This window comes from Dermacentor variabilis, chromosome 10 (genome assembly GCF_050947875.1).
Source record: "Dermacentor variabilis isolate Ectoservices chromosome 10, ASM5094787v1, whole genome shotgun sequence".
Taxonomy (NCBI): Eukaryota; Metazoa; Arthropoda; class Arachnida; order Ixodida; family Ixodidae; genus Dermacentor; species Dermacentor variabilis.
In genome coordinates this window covers 114,755,290-114,773,882 of record NC_134577.1, presented here as the reverse complement: position 1 = coordinate 114,773,882, position 18,593 = coordinate 114,755,290, and the positions used below count along the sequence as shown (strand labels likewise).

Below are 18,593 nucleotides of genomic sequence, written 5' to 3'. Positions count from 1 at the left end.
TAACCGCTTACTTATCACACCCGCATACAGCTCAATGACAACGCATCAATAAAGTGGCACCTTGTGGGCTGCTACGCGCGCAAAATGTGGCGCTCGCCCTCTTGTTTTTGTGAGCACTAGCACGCACGCATGCAGCGAACAGCCACAAACGGAGTGATCAACGTACAAGACGCGTGCGTGTATTGTTCACGGAAAGACTGCCGCGTACGTGCTGTATGCTGTAGCAATACATTCGGCGACTGCACAACATAGCAGCACGATACAGGTGCAGTCGTAAACAGCACATTCTCGCCATCGGCCATACCATGCTGAATACGCCGGTTCTCGCCCGATCCCCGAAGCTAAGCAGCATTGGGCTCGGTCAGTACTTGGGAGGGAGACCACCTGGGAACACCGAGTGCTGATGGCACCGTTCTTTTTGCTTTTTTATTGCGTACTTCTGTGACGTCTTGTTTTTTTTTCATTTGCACAACGTGTAAGTGGTTGCATTTACTGTAACTTACGTTCAACTGGAGCCTGCTGGTAGAGCCAACGCCGAAGTGTAACACCAACAATATTCAGGCCACAACACGATATTGTACGCGGAATGATGACGGTGGTACGCGGTATACGTAATGATGCAAAATTTAGCCGCACAAGCTTCTAACCGCTTACTTATCACACCCGCATACAGCTCAATGACAACGCATCAATAAAGTGGCACCTTGTGGGCTGCAGCGCGCGCAAAATGTGGCGCTCGCCCTCTTGCTTTTGTGAGCACTAGCACGCACGCATGCAGCGAACAACCACAAACGGAGTGATCAACGTACACGACGCGTGCGTGTATTGTTCACGGAAGGACTGCCGCGTACGTGCTGTATGCTGTAGCAATACATTCGGCGACTGCACAACATAGCAGCACGATACAGGTGCAGTCGTATACAGCACATTCTCGCCATCGGCCATAGAATGCTGAATACGCCGGTTCTCCTCCGATCCCCGAAGCTAAGCAGCATTGGGCTCGGTCAGTACTTGGGAGGGAGACCACCTGGGAACACCGAGTGCTGATGGCACCGTTCTTTTTGCTTTTTATTGCGTGCTTCTGTGACGTCTTGTTTTTTTTTTCATTTGCACAACGTGTGGGTGGTTGCATTTACTGTAACTTACGTTCAACTGGAGCCTGCTGGTAGAGCCAACACCGAAGTGTAACACCAACAATATTCAGGTCACTACACGATATTGTACGCGGAATGATGACGGTGGTACGCGGTATAAGTAATGATGCAAAATTTAGTCGCACAAGCTTCTAACCGCTTACCTATCACACCCGCATACAGCTCAATGACAACGCATCAATAAAGTGGCACCTTGTGGGCTGCAACGGGCGCAAAATGTGGCGCTCGCCCTCTTGTTTTTGTGAGCACTAGCACGCACGCATGCAGCGAACAACCACAAACGGAGTGATCAACATACACGACGCGTGCGTGTATTGTTCACGGAAAGACTGCCGCGTACGTGCTGTATGCTGTAGCAATACATTCGGCGACTGCACAACATAGCAGCACGATACAGGTGCAGTCGTAAACAGCACATTCTCGCCATCGGCCATACCATGCTGAATACGCCGGTTCTCGTCCGATCCCCGAAGCTAAGCAGCATTGGGCTCGGTCAGTACTTGGGAGGGAGACCACCTGGGAACACCGAGTGCTGATGGCGCCGTTCTTTTTGCTTTTTTCTGGCGTGCTTCTGTGACGTCTTGTTTTTTTTTCATTTGCACAACGTGTGGGTGGTTGCATTTACTGTAACTTACGTTCAACTGGAGCCTGCTGGTAGAGCCAACGCCGAAGTGTAACACCAACAATATTCAGGCCACTACACGATATTGTACGCGGAATGATGACGGTGGTAAGCGGTATACGTAATGATGCAAAATTTAGTCGCACAAGCTTCTAACCACTTACTTATCACACCCGCATACAGCTCAATGACAACGCATCAATAAAGTGGCACCTTGTGGGCTGCAACGCGCGCAAAATGTGGCGCTCGCCCTCTTGTTTTTGTGAGCACTAGCACGCACGCATGCAGCGAGCAACCGCAAACGGAGTAATCAACGTACACGACGCGTGCGTGTATTCTTCACGGAAAGACTGCCGCGTACGTGCTGTAGCAATACATTCGGCGACTACACAACATAGCAGCACGATACAGGTGCAGTCGTAAACAGCACATTCTCGCCATCGGCCATACAATGCTGAATACGCCGGTTCTCGTCCGATCCTCGAAGCTAAGCAGCATTGGGCTCGGTCAGTACTTGGGAGGGAGACCACCTGGGAACACCGAGTGCTGATGGCACCGTTCTTTTTGCTTTTTTATTGCGTTCTTCTCTGACGTCTTGTTTTTTTTTTCATTTGCACAACGTATGGGTGGTTGCATTTACTGTAACTTACGTTGAACTGGAGCCTGCTGGTAGAGCCAACGCCGAAGTGTAACACCAACAATATTCAGGTCACTACACGATATTGTACGCGGAATGATGAAGGTGGTACGCGGTATACGTAATGATGCAAAATTTAGTCGCACAAGCTTCTAACCGCTTACTTATCACACCCGCATACAGCTCAATGACAACGCATCAATAAAGGTGCACCTTGTGGGCTGCAACGCGCGCAAAATGTGGCGCTCGCCCTGTTGTTTTTGTGAGCACTAGCAAACACGCATGCAGCGAATAACCACAAACGGAGTGATCAACGTACACGACGCGTGCGTGTATTGTTCACGGAAAGACTGCCGCGTACGTGCTGTATGCTGTAGCAATACATTCGGCGACTGCACAACATAGCAGCACGATACAGGTGCAGTCGTAAACAGCACATTCTCGCCATCGGCCATACCATGCTGAATACGCCGGTTCTCGTCCGATCGCCGAAGCTAAGCAGCATTGGGCTCGGTCAGTACTTGGGAGGGAGACCACCTGGGAACACCGAGTGCTGATGGCACCGTTCTTTTTGCTTTTTTATAGCGTGCTTCTGTGACGTCTTGTTGTTTTTTCATTTGCATAACGTGTGGGTGGTTGCATTTACTGTAATTTACGTTCAACTGGAGCCTGCTGGTAGAGCCAACGCCGAAGTGTAACACCAACAATACTCAGGCCGCAACACGATATTGTACGCGGAATGATGACGGTTGTAAGCGGTATACGTAATGATGCAAAATTTAGTCGCACAAGTTTCTAACCGCTTACTTATCACACCCGCATACAGCTCAATGACAACGCATCAATAAAGTGGCACCTTGTGGGCTGCAGCGCGCGCAAAATGTGGCACTCGCCCTCTTGCTTTTGTGAGCACTAGCACGCACGCATGCAGCGAACAACCACAAACGGAGTGATCAACGTACACGACGCGTTCGTGTATTGTTCATGGAAAGACTGCCGCGTACGTGCTGTATGCTGTAGCGATACATTCGGCGACTGCACAACATAGCGGCACGATACAGGTGCAGTCGTAAACAGCACATTCTCGCCATCGGCCATACAATGCTGAATACGCCGGTTCTCGTCCGATCTCCGAAGCTAAGCAGCATTGGGCTCGGTCAGTACTTGGGAGGGAGACCACCTGGGAACACCGAGTGCTGATGGCACCGTTCTTTTTGCTTTTTTATTGCGTGCTTCTGTGACGTCTTGTTTTTTTTTCATTTGCACAACGTGTGGGTGTTTGCATTTACTGTAACTTACGTTCAACTGGAGCCTGCTGGTAGAGCCAACGCCGAAGTGTAACACCAACAATATTCAGGTCACTACACGATATTGTACGCGGAATGATGACGGTGGTACGCGGTATACGTAATGATGCAAAATTTAGTCGCACAAGCTTCTAACCGCTTTCTTATCACACCCGCATACAGCTCAATGACAACGCATCAATAAAGTGGCACCTTGTGGGCTGCAACGGGCGCAAAATGTGGCGCTCGCCCTCGTGTTTTTGTGAGCACTAGCACGCACGCATGCAGCGAACAACCACAAACGGAGTGATCAACGTACACGACGCGTTTGTGTATTGTTCACGGAAAGACTGCCGCGTACGTGCTGTATGCTGTAGCGATACATTCGGCAACTGCACAACATAGCAGCACGATACAGGTGCAGTCGTAAACAGCACATTCTCGCCATCGGCCATACAATGCTGAATACGCCGGTTCTGTTCCGATCCCCGAAGCTAAGCAGCATTGGGCTCGGTCAGTACTTGGGAGGGAGACCACCTGGGAACACCGAGTGCTGATGGCACCGTTCTTTTTGCTTTTTTATTGCGTGCTTCTGTGACGTCTTGTTCTTTTTTTCATTTGCACAAAGTGTGGGTGGTTGCATTTACTGTAACTTACGTTTAACTGGAGCCTGCTGGTAGAGCCAACGCCGAAGTGTAACACCAACAATATTCAGGTCACTACACGATATTGTACGCGGAATGATGAAGGTGGTACGCGGTATACGTAATGATGCAAAATTTAGTCGCACAAGCTTCTAACCGCTTACTTATCCCACCCGCATACAGCTCAATGACAACGCATCAATAAAGGTGCACCTTGTGGGCTGCAACGCGCGCAAAATGTGGCGCTCGCCCTCTTGTTTTTGTGAGCACTAGCTCGCACGCATGCAGCGAACAACCACAAACGGAGTGATCAACGTACACGACGCGTGCGTGTATTGTTCACGGAAAGACTGCCGCGTACGTGCTGTATGCTGTAGCAATACATTCGGCGACTGCACAACATAGCAGCACGATACAGGTGCAGTCGTAAACAGCACATTCTCGCCATCGGCCATACCATGCTGAATACGCTGGTTCTCGCCCGATCCCCGAAGCTAAGCAGCATTGGGCTCGGTCAGTACTTGGGAGGGAGACCACCTGGGAACACCGAGTGCTGATGGCACCGTTCCTTTTCCTTTTTTATTGCGTACTTCTGTGACGTCTTGTTTTTTTTTTCATTTGCACAACGTGTGGGTGGTTGCATTTACTGTAACTTACGTTCAACTGGAGCCTGCTGGTAGAGCCAACGCCGAAGTGTAACACCAACAATATTCAGGCCACAACACGATATTGTACGCGGAATGATGACGGTGGTACGCGGTATACGTAATGATGCAAAATTTAGCCGCACAAGCTTCTAACCGCTTACTTATCACACCCGCATACAGCTCAATGACAACCCATCAATAAAGTGGCAACTTGTGGGCTGCAGCGCGCGCAAAATGTGGCGCTCGCCCTCTTGCTTTTGTGAGCACTAGCACGCACGCATGCAGCGAACAACCACAAACGGAGTGATCAACGTACACGACGCGTGCGTGTATTGTTCACGGAAGGACTGCCGCGTACGTGCTGTATGCTGTAGCAATACATTCGGCGACTGCACAACATAGCAGCACGATACAGGTGCAGTCGTAAACAGCACATTCTCGCCATCGGCCATAGAATGCTGAATACGCCGGTTCTCCTCCGATCCCCGAAGCTAAGCAGCATTGGGCTCGGTCAGTACTTGGGAGGGAGACCACCTGGGAACACCGAGTGCTGATGGCACCGTTCTTTTTGCTTTTTTATTGCGTGCTTCTGTGACGTCTTGTTTTTTTTTTCATTTGCACAACGTGTGGGTGGTTGCATTTACTGTAACTTACGTTCAACTGGAGCCTGCTGGTAGAGCCAACACCGAAGTGTAACACCAACAATATTCAGGTCACTACACGATATTGTACGCGGAATGATGACGGTGGTACGCGGTATACGTAATGATGCAAAATTTAGTCGCACAAGCTTCTAACCGCTTACCTATCACACCCGCATACAGCTCAATGACAACGCATCAATAAAGTGGCACCTTGTGGGCTGCAACGGGCGCAAAATGTGGCGCTCCCCCTCTTGTTTTTGTGAGCACTAGCACGCACGCATGCAGCGAACAACCACAAACGGAGTGATCAACGTACACGACGCGTGCGTGTATTGTTCACGGAAAGACTGCCGCGTACGTGCTGTATGCTGTAGCAATACATTCGGCGACTGCACAACATAGCAGCACGATACAGGTGCAGTCGTAAACAGCACATTCTCGCCATCGGCCATACCATGCTGAATACGCCGGTTCTCGTCCGATCCCCGAAGCTAAGCAGCATTGGGCTCGGTCAGTACTTGGGAGGGAGACCACCTGGGAACACCGAGTGCTGATGGCGCCGTTCTTTTTGCTTTTTTCTGGCGTGCTTCTGTGACGTCTTGTTTTTTTTTCATTTGCACAACGTGTGGGTGGTTGCATTTACTGTAACTTACGTTCAACTGGAGCCTGCTGGTAGAGCCAACGCCGAAGTGTAACACCAACAATATTCAGGCCACTACACGATATTGTACGCGGAATGATGACGGTGGTAAGCGGTATACGTAATGATGCAAAATTTAGTCGCACAAGCTTCTAACCACTTACTTATCACACCCGCATACAGCTCAATGACAACGCATCAATAAAGTGGCACCTTGTGGGCTGCAACGCGCGCAAAATGTGGCGCTCGCCCTCTTGTTTTTGTGAGCACTAGCACGCACGCATGCAGCGAGCAACCGCAAACGGAGTAATCAACGTACACGACGCGTGCGTGTATTCTTCACGGAAAGACTGCCGCGTACGTGCTGTAGCAATACATTCGGCGACTGCACAACATAGCAGCACGATACAGGTGCAGTCGTAAACAGCACATTCTCGCCATCGGCCATACAATGCTGAATACGCCGGTTCTCGTCCGATCCTCGAAGCTAAGCAGCATTGGGCTCGGTCAGTACTTGGGAGGGAGACCACCTGGGAACACCGAGTGCTGATGGCACCGTTCTTTTTGCTTTTTTATTGCGTGCTTCTCTGACGTCTTGTTTTTTTTTTCATTTGCACAACGTGTGGGTGGTTGCATTTACTGTAACTTACGTTCAAATGGAGCCTGCCGGTAGAGCCAACGCCGAAGTGTAACACTAACAATATTCAGGCCACTACACGATATTGTACGCGGAATGATGAAGGTGGTACGCGGTATACGTAATGATGCAAAATTTAGTCGCACAAGCTTCTAACCGCTTACTTATCACACCCGCATACAGCTCAATGACAACGCATCAATAAAGGTGCACCTTGTGGGCTGCAACGCGCGCAAAATGTGGCGCTCGCCCTCTTGTTTTTGTGAGCACTAGCAAACACGCATGCAGCGAATAACCACAAACGGAGTGATCAACGTACACGACGCGTGCGTGTATTGTTCACGGAAAGACTGCCGCGTACGTGTTGTATGCTGTAGCAATACATTCGGCGACTGCACAACATAGCAGCACGATACAGGTGCAGTCGTAAACAGCACATTCTCGCCATCGGCCATACCATGCTGAATACGCCGGTTCTCGTCCGATCGCCGAAGCTAAGCAGCATTGGGCTCGGTCAGTACTTGGGAGGGAGACCACCTGGGAACACCGAGTGCTGATGGCACCGTTCTTTTTGCTTTTTTATAGCGTGCTTCTGTGACGTCTTGTTGTTTTTTCATTTGCATAACGTGTGGGTGGTTGCATTTACTGTAATTTACGTTCAACTGGAGCCTGCTGGTAGAGCCAACGCCGAAGTGTAACACCAACAATATTCAGGTCACTACACGATATTGTACGCGGAATGATGACGGTGGTACGCGGTATACGTAATGATGCAAAATTTAGTCGCACAAGCTTCTAACCGCTTACTTATCACACCCGCATACAGCTCAATGACAACGCATCAATAAAGTGGCACCTTGTGGGCTGCAACGGGCGCAAAATGTGGCGCTCGCCCTCGTGTTTTTGTGAGCACTAGCACGCACGCATGCAGCGAACAACCACAAACGGAGTGATCAACGTACACGACGCGTTTGTGTATTGTTCACGGAAAGACTGCCGCGTACGTGCTGTATGCTGTAGCGATACATTCGGCAACTGCACAACATAGCAGCACGATACAGGTGCAGTCGTAAACAGCACATTCTCGCCATCGGCCATACAATGCTGAATACGCCGGTTCTGTTCCGATCCCCGAAGCTAAGCAGCATTGGGCTCGGTCAGTACTTGGGAGGGAGACCACCTGGGAAGACCGAGTGCTGATGGCACCGTTCTTTTTGCTTTTTTATTGCGTGCTTCTGTGACGTCTTGTTTTTTTTTTTTCATTTGCACAAAGTGTGGGTGGTTGCATTTACTGTAACTTACGTTTAACTGGAGCCTGCTGGTAGAGCCAACGCCGAAGTGTAACACCAACAATATTCAGGTCACTACACGATATTGTACGCGGAATGATGAAGGTGGTACGCGGTATACGTAATGATGCAAAATTTAGTCGCACAAGCTTCTAACCGCTTACTTATCCCACCCGCATACAGCTCAATGACAACGCATCAATAAAGGTGCACCTTGTGGGCTGCAACGCGCGCAAAATGTGGCGCTCGCCCTCTTGTTTTTGTGAGCACTAGCTCGCACGCATGCAGCGAACAACCACAAACGGAGTGATCAACGTACACGACGCGTGCGTGTATTGTTCACGGAAAGACTGCCGCGTACGTGCTGTATGCTGTAGCAATACATTCGGCGACTGCACAACATAGCAGCACGATACAGGTGCAGTCGTAAACAGCACATTCTCGCCATCGGCCATACCATGCTGAATACGCTGGTTCTCGCCCGATCCCCGAAGCTAAGCAGCATTGGGCTCGGTCAGTACTTGGGAGGGAGACCACCTGGGAACACCGAGTGCTGATGGCACCGTTCCTTTTGCTTTTTTATTGCGTACTTCTGTGACGTCTTGTTTTTTTTTCATTTGCACAACGTGTGGGTGGTTGCATTTACTGTAACTTACGTTCAACTGGAGCCTGCTGGTAGAGCCAACGCCGAAGTGTAACACCAACAATATTCAGGCCACAACACGATATTGTACGCGGAATGATGACGGTGGTACGCGGTATACGTAATGATGCAAAATTTAGCCGCACAAGCTTCTAACCGCTTACTTATCACACCCGCATACAGCTCAATGACAACCCATCAATAAAGTGGCACCTTGTGGGCTGCAACGCGCGCAAAATGTGGCGCTCGCCCTCTTGTTTTTGTGAGCACTAGCACGCACGCATGCAGCGAGCAACCGCAAACGGAGTAATCAACGTACACGACGCGTGCGTGTATTCTTCACGGAAAGACTGCCGCGTACGTGCTGTAGCAATACATTCGGCGACTGCACAACATAGCAGCACGATACAGGTGCAGTCGTAAACAGCACATTCTCGCCATCGGCCATACAATGCTGAATACGCCGGTTCTCGTCCGATCCTCGAAGCTAAGCAGCATTGGGCTCGGTCAGTACTTGGGAGGGAGACCACCTGGGAACACCGAGTGCTGATGGCACCGTTCTTTTTGCTTTTTTATTGCGTGCTTCTCTGACGTCTTGTTTTTTTTTTCATTTGCACAACGTGTGGGTGGTTGCATTTACTGTAACTTACGTTCAACTGGAGCCTGCTGGTAGAGCCAACGCCGAAGTGTAACACCAACAATATTCAGGTCACTACACGATATTGTACGCGGAATGATGAAGGTGGTACGCGGTATACGTAATGATGCAAAATTTAGTCGCACAAGCTTCTAACCGCTTACTTATCACACCCGCATACAGCTCAATGACAACGCATCAATAAAGGTGCACCTTGTGGGCTGCAACGCGCGCAAAATGTGGCGCTCGCCCTCTTGTTTTTGTGAGCACTAGCAAACACGCATGCAGCGAATAACCACAAACGGAGTGATCAACGTACACGACGCGTGCGTGTATTGTTCACGGAAAGACTGCCGCGTACGTGCTGTATGCTGTAGCAATACATTCGGCGACTGCACAACATAGCAGCACGATACAGGTGCAGTCGTAAACAGCACATTCTCGCCATCGGCCATACCATGCTGAATACGCCGGTTCTCGTCCGATCGCCGAAGCTAAGCAAAATTGGGCTCGGTCAGTACTTGGGAGGGAGACCACCTGGGAACACCGAGTGCTGATGGCACCGTTCTTTTTGCTTTTTTATAGCGTGCTTCTGTGACGTCTTATTGTTTTTTCATTTGCATAACGTGTGGGTGGTTGCATTTACTGTAATTTACGTTCAACTGGAGCCTGCTGGTAGAGCCAACGCCGAAGTGTAACACCAACAATACTCAGGCCGCAACACGATATTGTACGCGGAATGATGACGGTTGTGAGCGGTATACGTAATGATGCAAAATTTAGTCGCACAAGTTTCTAACCGCTTACTTATCACACCCGCATACAGCTCAATGACAACGCATCAATAAAGTGGCACCTTGTGGGCTGCAGCGCGCGCAAAATGTGGCACTCGCCCTCTTGCTTTTGTGAGCACTAGCACGCACGCATGCAGCGAACAACCACAAACGGAGTGATCAACGTACACGACGCGTTCGTGTATTGTTCATGGAAAGACTGCCGCGTACGTGCTGTATGCTGTAGCGATACATTCGGCGACTGCACAACATAGCGGCACGATACAGGTGCAGTCGTAAACAGCACATTCTCGCCATCGGCCATACAATGCTGAATACGCCGGTTCTCGTCCGATCTCCGAAGCTAAGCAGCATTGGGCTCGGTCAGTACTTGGGAGGGAGACCACCTGGGAACACCGAGTGCTGATGGCACCGTTCTTTTTGCTTTTTTATTGCGTGCTTCTGTGACGTCTTGTTTTTTTTTCATTTGCACAACGTGTGGGTGTTTGCATTTACTGTAACTTACGTTCAACTGGAGCCTGCTGGTAGAGCCAACGCCGAAGTGTAACACCAACAATATTCAGGTCACTACACGATATTGTACGCGGAATGATGACGGTGGTACGCGGTATACGTAATGATGCAAAATTTAGTCGCACAAGCTTCTAACCGCTTACTTATCACACCCGCATACAGCTCAATGACAACGCATCAATAAAGTGGCACCTTGTGGGCTGCAACGGGCGCAAAATGTGGCGCTCGCCCTCGTGTTTTTGTGAGCACTAGCACGCACGCATGCAGCGAACAACCACAAACGGAGTGATCAACGTACACGACGCGTTCGTGTATTGTTCACGGAAAGACTGCCGCGTACGTGCTGTATGCTGTAGCGATACATTCGGCAACTGCACAACATAGCAGCACGATACAGGTGCAGTCGTAAACAGCACATTCTAGCCATCGGCCATACAATGCTGAATACGCCGGTTCTCGTCCGATCGCCGAAGCTAAGCAGCATTGGGCTCGGTCAGTACTTGGGAGGGAGACCACCTGGGAACACCGAGTGCTGATGGCACCGTTCTTTTTGCTTTTTTATAGCGTGCTTCTGTGACGTCTTGTATTTTTTTCATTTGCACAACGTGTGGGTGGTTGCATTTACTGTAACTTACGTTCAACTGGAGCCTGCTGGTAGAGCCAACGCCGAAGTGTAACACCAACAATATTCAGGCCACTACACGATATTGTACGCGGAATGATGACGGTGGTAAGCGGTATACGTAATGATGCAAAATTTAGTCGCACAAGCTTCTAACCGCTTACTTATCACACCCGCATACAGCTCAATGACAACGCATCAATAAAGTGGCACCTTGTGGGCTGGAACGCGCGCAAAATGTGGCGCTCGCCCTCTTGTTTTTGTGAGCACTAGCACGCACGCATGCAGCGAACAACCACAAACGGAGTGATCAACGTACACGACGCGTGCGTGTATTGTTCACGGAAAGACCGCCGCGTACGTGCTGTATGCTGTAGCAATACATTCGGCGACTGCACAACATAGCAGCAGGATACAGGTGCAGTAGTAAATAGCACATTCTCGCCATCGGCCATACCATGCTCAATACGCCGGTTCTCGTCCGATCCCCGAAGCTAAGCAGCATTGGGCTCGGTCAGTACTTGGCTGGGAGACCACCTGGGAACACCGAGTGCTGATAACACCGTTCTTTTTGCTTTTTGATTGCGTGCTTCTGTGACGTCTTGTATTTTTTTCATTTGCACAACGTGTGGGTGGTTGCATTTACTGTAACTTACGTTCAACTGGAGCCTGCTGGTAGAGCCAACGCCGAAGTGTAACACCAACAATATTCAGGCCACTACACGATATTGTACGCGGAATGATGACGGTGGTAAGCGGTATACGTAATGATGCAAAATTTAGTCGCACAAGCTTCTAACTGCTTACTTATCACACCCGCATACACCTCAATGACAACGCATCAATAAAGTGGCACCTTGTGGGCTGCAACGCGCGCAAAATGTGGCGCTCGCCCTCTTGCTTTTGTGAGCACTAGCACGCACGCATGCAGAGAACAAACACAAACGGAGTGATCAACGTACACGATGCGTGCGTGTATTGTTTACGGAAAGACTGCCGCGTACGTGCTGTATGCTATAGCAATACATTCGGCGACTGCACAACATAGCAGCACGATACAGGTGCAGTCGTAAACAGCACATTCTCGCCATTGGCCATACAATGCTGAATACACCGGTTCTCGTCCGATCCCCGAAGCTAAGCAGCATTGGGCTCGGTCAGTACTTGGGAGGGAGACCACCTGGGAACACCGAGTGCTGATGGCACCGTTCTTTTTGCTTTTTTATTGCGTGCTTCTGTGACGTCTTGTTTTTTTTTTCATTTGCACAACGTGTGGGTGGTTGCATTTACTGTAACTTATATTCAACTGGAGCCTTCTGGTAGAGCCAACGCCGAAGTGTAACACCAACAATATTCAGTCCACTACATGATATTGTACGCGGAATGATGACGGTGGGAAGCGGTATACGTAATGATGCAAAATTTAGTCGCACAAGCTTCTAACCGCTTACTTATCACACCCGCATACAGCTCAATGACAACGCATCAATAAAGTGGCACCTTGTGGGCTGCTACGCGCGCAAAATGTGGCGCTCGCCCTCTTGTTTTTGTGAGCACTAGCACGCACGCATGCAGCGAACAACCACAAACGGAGTGATCAACGTACACGACGCGTGCGTGTATTGTTCACGGAAAGACTGCCGCGTACGTGCTGTATGCTGTAGCAATACATTCAGCGACTGCACAACATAGCAGCACGATACAGGTGCAGTCGTAAACAGCACATTCTCGCCATTGGCCATACAATGCTGAATACACCGGTTCTCGACCGATCCCCGAAGCTAAGCAGCATTGGGCTCGGTCAGTACTTGGGAGGGAGACCACCTGGGAACACCGAGTGCTGATGGCACCGTTCTTTTTGCTTTTTTATTGCGTGCTTCTGTGACGTCTTGTTTTTTTTTCATTTGCACAACGTGTGGGTGGTTGCATTTACTGTAACTTATATTCAACTGGAGCCTGCTGGTAGAGCCAACGCCGAAGTGTAACACCAACAATATTCAGGCCACTACACGATATTGTACGCGGAATGATGACGGTGGTAAGCGGTATACGTATGATGCAAAATTTAGTCGCACAAGCTTCTAACCGCTTACTTATCACACCCGCATACAGCTCAATGACAACGCATCAATAAAGTGGCACCTTGTGGGCTGCTACGCGCGCAAAATGTAGCGCTCGCCCTCTTGTTTTTGTGAGCACTAGCACGCACGCATGCAGCGAACAACCACAAACGGAGTGATCAACGTACACGACGCGTGCGTGTATTGTTCACGGAAAGACTGCCGCGTACGTGCTGTATGCTGTAGCAATACGTTCGGCGACTGCACAACATAGCAGCACGATACAGGTGCAGTCGTAAACAACACATTCTTGCCATCGGCCATACCATGCTGAATACGCCGGTTCTCGTCCGGTCCCCGAAGCTAAGCAGCATTGGGCTCGGTCAGTACTTGGGAGGGAGACCACCTGGGAACACCGAGTGCTGATGGCGCCGTTCTTTTTGCTTTTTTCTGGCGTGCTTCTGTGACGTCTTGTTTTTTTTTTTCATTTGCACAACGTGTGGGTGGTTGCATTTACTGTAACTTACGTTCAACTGGAGCCTGCTGGTAGAGCCAACGCCGAAGTGTAACACAAACAATATTCAGGCCACTACACGATATTGTACGCGGAATGATGACGGTGGTAAGCGGTATACGTAATGATGCAAAATTTAGTCGCACAAGCTTCTAACCGCTTACTTATCACACCCGCATACAGCTCAATGACAACGCATCAATAAAGTGGCACCTTGTGGGCTGGAACGCGCGCAAAATGTGGCGCTCGCCCTCTTGTTTTTGTGAGCACTAGCACGCACGCATGCAGCGAACAACCACAAACGGAGTGATCAACGTACACGACGCGTGCGTGTATTGTTCACGGAAAGACCGCCGCGTACGTGCTGTATGCTGTAGCAATACATTCGGCGACTGCACAACATAGCAGCAGGATACAGGTGCAGTAGTAAATAGCACATTCTCGCCATCGGCCATACCATGCTCAATACGCCGGTTCTCGTCCGATCCCCGAAGCTAAGCAGCATTGGGCTCGGTCAGTACTTGGCTGGGAGACCACCTGGGAACACCGAGTGCTGATAACACCGTTCCTTTTGCTTTTTGATTGCGTGCTTCTGTGACGTCTTGTTTTTTTTTTCATTTGCACAACGTGTGGGTGGTTGCATTTACTGTAACTTATATTCAACTGGAGCCTGCTGGTAGAGCCAACGCCGAAGTGTAACAGCAACAATATTCAGGCCACTACACGATATTGTACGCGGAATGGTGACGGTGGTAAGCGGTATTACGTATCATGCAAAATTTAGTCGCACAAGCTTCTAACCGCTTACTTATCACACCCGCATACAGCTCAATGACAACGCATCAATAAAGTGGCACCTTGTGGGCTGCTACGCGCGCAAAATGTGGCGCTCGCCCTCTTGTTTTTGTGAGCACTAGCACGCACGCATGCAGCGAACAACCACAAACGGAGTGATCAACGTACACGACGCGTGCGTGTATTGTTCACGGAAAGACTGCCGCGTACGTGCTGTATGCTGTAGCAATACGTTCCGCGACTGCACAACATAGCAGCACGATACAGGTGCAGTCGTAAACAGCACATTCTCGCCATCGGCCATACCATGCTGAATACGCCGGTTCTCGTCCGATCCCCGAAGCTAAGCAGCATTGGGCTTGGTCAGTACTTGGGAGGGAGACCACCTGGGAACACCTAGTGCTGATGGCACCGTTCTTTTTGCTTTTTTATTGCGTGCTTCTGTGACGTCTTGTTTTTTTTTTCATTTGCACAACGTGTGGGTGGTTGCATTTACTGTAACTTATATTCAACTGGAGCCTTCTGGTAGAGCCAACGCCGAAGGGTACCACCAACAATATTCAGGCCACTACACGATATTGTACGCGGAATGATGACGGTGGTAAGCGGTATACGTAATGATGCAAAATTTAGTCGCACAAGCTTCTAACCGCTTACTTATCACACCCGCATACAGCTCAATGACAACGCATCAATAAAGTGGCACCTTGTGGGCTGCTACGCGCGCAAAATGTGGCGCTCGCCCTCTTGTTTTTGTGAGCACTAGCACGCACGCATGCAGCGAACAACCACAAACGGAGTGATCAACGTACACGACGCGTGCGTGTATTGTTCACGGAAAGACTGCCGCGTACGTGCTGTATGCTGTAGCAATACATTCAGCGACTGCACAACATAGCAGCACGATACAGGTGCAGTCGTAAACAGCACATTCTCGCCATCGGCCATACCATGCTGAATACGCCGGTTCTCGTCCGATCCCCGAAGCTAAGCAGCATTGGGCTCGGTCAGTACTTGGTAGGGAGACCACCTGGGAACACCGAGTGCTGATGGCACCGTTCTTTTTGCTTTTTTATTGCGTGCTTCTGAGACGTCTTGTTTTTTTTTTCATTTGCACAACGTGTGGGTGGTTGCATTTACTGTAACTTATATTCAACTGGAGCCTGCTGGTAGAGCCAACGCCGAAGTTTAACACTAACAATATTCAGGCCACAACACGATATTGTACGCGGAATGATGACGGTGGTAAGCGGTATACGTAATGATGCAAAATTTAGTCGCACAAGCTTCTAACCGCTTACTTATCACACCCGCATACAGCTCAATGACAACGCATCAATAAAGTGGCACCTTGTGGGCTGCAGCGCGCGCAAAATGTGGCGCTCGCCCTCTTGCTTTTGTGAGCACTAGCACGCACGCATGCAGCGAACAACCACAAACGGAGTGATCAACGTACACGATGCGTGCGTGTATTGTTTACGGAAAGACTGCCGCGAACGTGCTGTATGCTATAGCAATACATTCGGCGACTGCACAACATAGCAGCACGATACAGGTGCAGTCGTAAACAGCACATTCTCGCCATCGGCCATACCATGCTGAATACGCCGGTTCTCGTCGCTCCCCGAAGCTAAGCAGCATTGGGCTCGGTCAGTACTTGGGAGGGAGACCACCTGGGAACACCGAGTGCTGATGGCACCGTTCTTTTTGCTTTTTGATTGCGTGCTTCTGTGACGTCTTGTTTTTTTTCATTTGCACAACGTGTGGGTGGTTGCATTTACTGTAACTTATATTCAAGTGGAGCCTGCTGGTAGAGCCAACGCCGAAGTGTAACACCAACAATATTCAGGCCACTACACGATATTGTACGCGGAATGATGACGGTGGTAAGCGGTATACGTAATGATGCAAAATTTAGTCGCACAAGCTTCTAACTGCTTACTTATCACACCCGCATACACCTCAATGACAACGCATCAATAAAGTGGCACCTTGTGGGCTGCAGCGCGCGCAAAATGTGGCGCTCGCCCTCTTGTTTTTGTGAGCACTAGCACGCACGCATGCAGCGAACAACCACAAACGGAGTGATCAAAGTACACGATGCGTGCATGTATTGTTTACGGAAAGACTTCCGCGTACGTGCTGTATGCTATAGCAATACATTCGGCGACTGCACAACATAGCAGCACGATACAGGTGCAGTCGTAAACAGCACATTCTCGCCATTGGCCATACAATGCTGAATACACCGGTTCTCGTCCGATCCCCGAAGCTAAGCAGCATTGGGCTCGGTCAGTACTTGGGAGGGAGACCACCTGGGAACACCGAGTGCTGATGGCACCGTTCTTTTTGCTTTTTTATTGCGTGCTTCTGCGACGTCTTGTTTTTTTTTTCATTTGCACAACGTGTGGGTGGTTGCATTTACTGTAACTTATATTGAACTGGAGCCTTCTGGTAGAGCCAACGCCGAAGTGTAACACCAACAATATTCAGGCCACTACATGATATTGTACGCGGAATGATGACGGTGGGAAGCGGTATACGTAATGATGCAAAATTTAGTCGCACAAGCTTCTAACCGCTTACTTATCACACCCGCATACAGCTCAATGACAACGCATCAATAAAGTGGCACCTTGTGGGCTGCTACGCGCGCAAAATGTGGCGCTCGCCCTCTTGTTTTTGTGAGCACTAGCACGCACGCATGCAGCGAACAACCACAAACGGAGTGATCAACGTACACGACGCGTGCGTGTATTGTTCACGGAAAGACTGCCGCGTACGTGCTGTATGCTGTAGCAATACATTCAGCGACTGCACAACATAGCAGCACGATACAGGTGCAGTCGTAAACAGCACATTCTCGCCATTGGCCATACAATGCTGAATACACCGGTTCTCGTCCGATCCCCGAAGCTAAGCAGCATTGGGCTCGGTCAGTACTTGGGAGGGAGACCACCTGGGAACACCGAGTGCTGATGGCACCGTTCTTTTTGCTTTTTTATTGCGTGCTTCTGTGACGTCTTGTTTTTTTTTCATTTGCACAACGTGTGGGTGGTTGCATTTACTGTAACTTATATTCAACTGGAGCCTGCTGGTAGAGCCAACGCCGAATTGTAACACCAACAATATTCAGGCCACTACACGATATTGTACGCGGAATGATGACGGTGGTAAGCGGTATACGTATGATGCAAAATTTAGTCGCACAAGCTTCTAACCGCTTACTTATCACACCCGCATACAGCTCAATGACAACGCATCAATAAAGTGGCACCTTGTGGGCTGCTACGCGCGCAAAATGTAGCGCTCGCCCTCTTGTTTTTGTGAGCACTAGCACGCACGCATGCAGCGAACAACCACAAACGGAGTGATCAACGTACACGACGCGTGCGCGTATTGTTCACGGAAAGACTGCCGCGTACGTGCTGTATGCTGTAGCAATACGTTCGGCGACTGCACAACATAGCAGCACGATACATGTGCAGTCGTAAACAGCACATTCTCGCCATCGGCCATACCATGCTGAATACGCCGGTTCTCGTCCGATCCCCGAAGCTAAGCAGCATTGGGCTCGGTCAGTACTTGGAGGGAGACCACCTGGGAACACCTAGTGCTGATGGCACCGTTCTTTTTGCTTTTTTATTGCGTGCTTCTGTGACGTCCTGTTTTTTTTTTCATTTGCACAACGTGTGGGTGGTTGCATTTACTGTAACTTATATTCAACTGGAGCCTGCTGGTAGAGCCAACGCCGAAGTGTAACACCAACAATATTCAGGCCACTACACGATATTGTACGCGGAATGATGACGGTG

General features: G+C 49.8%; 7 non-coding genes and 22 pseudogenes across 7 annotated transcripts; all 29 read left to right on the top strand.

The window, feature by feature from the left end:
* Positions 1-290: 290 nt before the first annotated feature.
* On the top strand, positions 291-409 carry LOC142561308 (5S ribosomal RNA; annotated as a pseudogene).
* Positions 410-933: 524 nt separating this feature from the next.
* Positions 934-1,052, top strand: LOC142562413 (5S ribosomal RNA; annotated as a pseudogene).
* Positions 1,053-1,576: 524 nt separating this feature from the next.
* On the top strand, positions 1,577-1,695 carry LOC142562835 (5S ribosomal RNA). The gene has a single exon (XR_012824146.1). It is a non-coding gene; the product is annotated as a 5S ribosomal RNA (ribosomal RNA).
* Positions 1,696-2,212: 517 nt separating this feature from the next.
* LOC142562098 (5S ribosomal RNA) lies at positions 2,213-2,331 on the top strand (annotated as a pseudogene).
* A 525-nt stretch (positions 2,332-2,856) lies between these two features.
* Positions 2,857-2,975, top strand: LOC142562927 (5S ribosomal RNA). The gene has a single exon (XR_012824237.1). It is a non-coding gene; the product is annotated as a 5S ribosomal RNA (ribosomal RNA).
* Positions 2,976-3,499: 524 nt separating this feature from the next.
* Positions 3,500-3,618, top strand: LOC142561475 (5S ribosomal RNA; annotated as a pseudogene).
* A 524-nt stretch (positions 3,619-4,142) lies between these two features.
* On the top strand, positions 4,143-4,261 carry LOC142562359 (5S ribosomal RNA; annotated as a pseudogene).
* A 525-nt stretch (positions 4,262-4,786) lies between these two features.
* LOC142561694 (5S ribosomal RNA) lies at positions 4,787-4,905 on the top strand (annotated as a pseudogene).
* Positions 4,906-5,430: 525 nt separating this feature from the next.
* On the top strand, positions 5,431-5,549 carry LOC142562412 (5S ribosomal RNA; annotated as a pseudogene).
* A 525-nt stretch (positions 5,550-6,074) lies between these two features.
* Positions 6,075-6,193, top strand: LOC142562834 (5S ribosomal RNA). The gene has a single exon (XR_012824145.1). It is a non-coding gene; the product is annotated as a 5S ribosomal RNA (ribosomal RNA).
* A 517-nt stretch (positions 6,194-6,710) lies between these two features.
* LOC142562096 (5S ribosomal RNA) lies at positions 6,711-6,829 on the top strand (annotated as a pseudogene).
* A 525-nt stretch (positions 6,830-7,354) lies between these two features.
* Positions 7,355-7,473, top strand: LOC142562813 (5S ribosomal RNA). Its single transcript, XR_012824124.1, has one exon. It is a non-coding gene; the product is annotated as a 5S ribosomal RNA (ribosomal RNA).
* A 524-nt stretch (positions 7,474-7,997) lies between these two features.
* Positions 7,998-8,116, top strand: LOC142562297 (5S ribosomal RNA; annotated as a pseudogene).
* Positions 8,117-8,643: 527 nt separating this feature from the next.
* LOC142561693 (5S ribosomal RNA) lies at positions 8,644-8,762 on the top strand (annotated as a pseudogene).
* Positions 8,763-9,279: 517 nt separating this feature from the next.
* On the top strand, positions 9,280-9,398 carry LOC142562095 (5S ribosomal RNA; annotated as a pseudogene).
* A 525-nt stretch (positions 9,399-9,923) lies between these two features.
* Positions 9,924-10,042, top strand: LOC142561503 (5S ribosomal RNA; annotated as a pseudogene).
* A 524-nt stretch (positions 10,043-10,566) lies between these two features.
* Positions 10,567-10,685, top strand: LOC142561474 (5S ribosomal RNA; annotated as a pseudogene).
* A 524-nt stretch (positions 10,686-11,209) lies between these two features.
* Positions 11,210-11,328, top strand: LOC142561255 (5S ribosomal RNA; annotated as a pseudogene).
* A 524-nt stretch (positions 11,329-11,852) lies between these two features.
* Positions 11,853-11,971, top strand: LOC142562046 (5S ribosomal RNA; annotated as a pseudogene).
* Positions 11,972-12,495: 524 nt separating this feature from the next.
* LOC142561579 (5S ribosomal RNA) lies at positions 12,496-12,614 on the top strand (annotated as a pseudogene).
* A 525-nt stretch (positions 12,615-13,139) lies between these two features.
* On the top strand, positions 13,140-13,258 carry LOC142562112 (5S ribosomal RNA; annotated as a pseudogene).
* Positions 13,259-13,781: 523 nt separating this feature from the next.
* On the top strand, positions 13,782-13,900 carry LOC142561254 (5S ribosomal RNA; annotated as a pseudogene).
* Positions 13,901-14,426: 526 nt separating this feature from the next.
* Positions 14,427-14,545, top strand: LOC142562045 (5S ribosomal RNA; annotated as a pseudogene).
* A 525-nt stretch (positions 14,546-15,070) lies between these two features.
* On the top strand, positions 15,071-15,189 carry LOC142561031 (5S ribosomal RNA). Its single transcript, XR_012823562.1, has one exon. It is a non-coding gene; the product is annotated as a 5S ribosomal RNA (ribosomal RNA).
* A 525-nt stretch (positions 15,190-15,714) lies between these two features.
* Positions 15,715-15,833, top strand: LOC142562854 (5S ribosomal RNA). The gene has a single exon (XR_012824166.1). It is a non-coding gene; the product is annotated as a 5S ribosomal RNA (ribosomal RNA).
* A 525-nt stretch (positions 15,834-16,358) lies between these two features.
* LOC142562215 (5S ribosomal RNA) lies at positions 16,359-16,476 on the top strand (annotated as a pseudogene).
* Positions 16,477-16,999: 523 nt separating this feature from the next.
* LOC142561578 (5S ribosomal RNA) lies at positions 17,000-17,118 on the top strand (annotated as a pseudogene).
* A 525-nt stretch (positions 17,119-17,643) lies between these two features.
* Positions 17,644-17,762, top strand: LOC142561577 (5S ribosomal RNA; annotated as a pseudogene).
* A 523-nt stretch (positions 17,763-18,285) lies between these two features.
* Positions 18,286-18,403, top strand: LOC142561095 (5S ribosomal RNA). The gene has a single exon (XR_012823625.1). It is a non-coding gene; the product is annotated as a 5S ribosomal RNA (ribosomal RNA).
* The last annotated feature ends 190 nt before the right edge of the window (positions 18,404-18,593 follow it).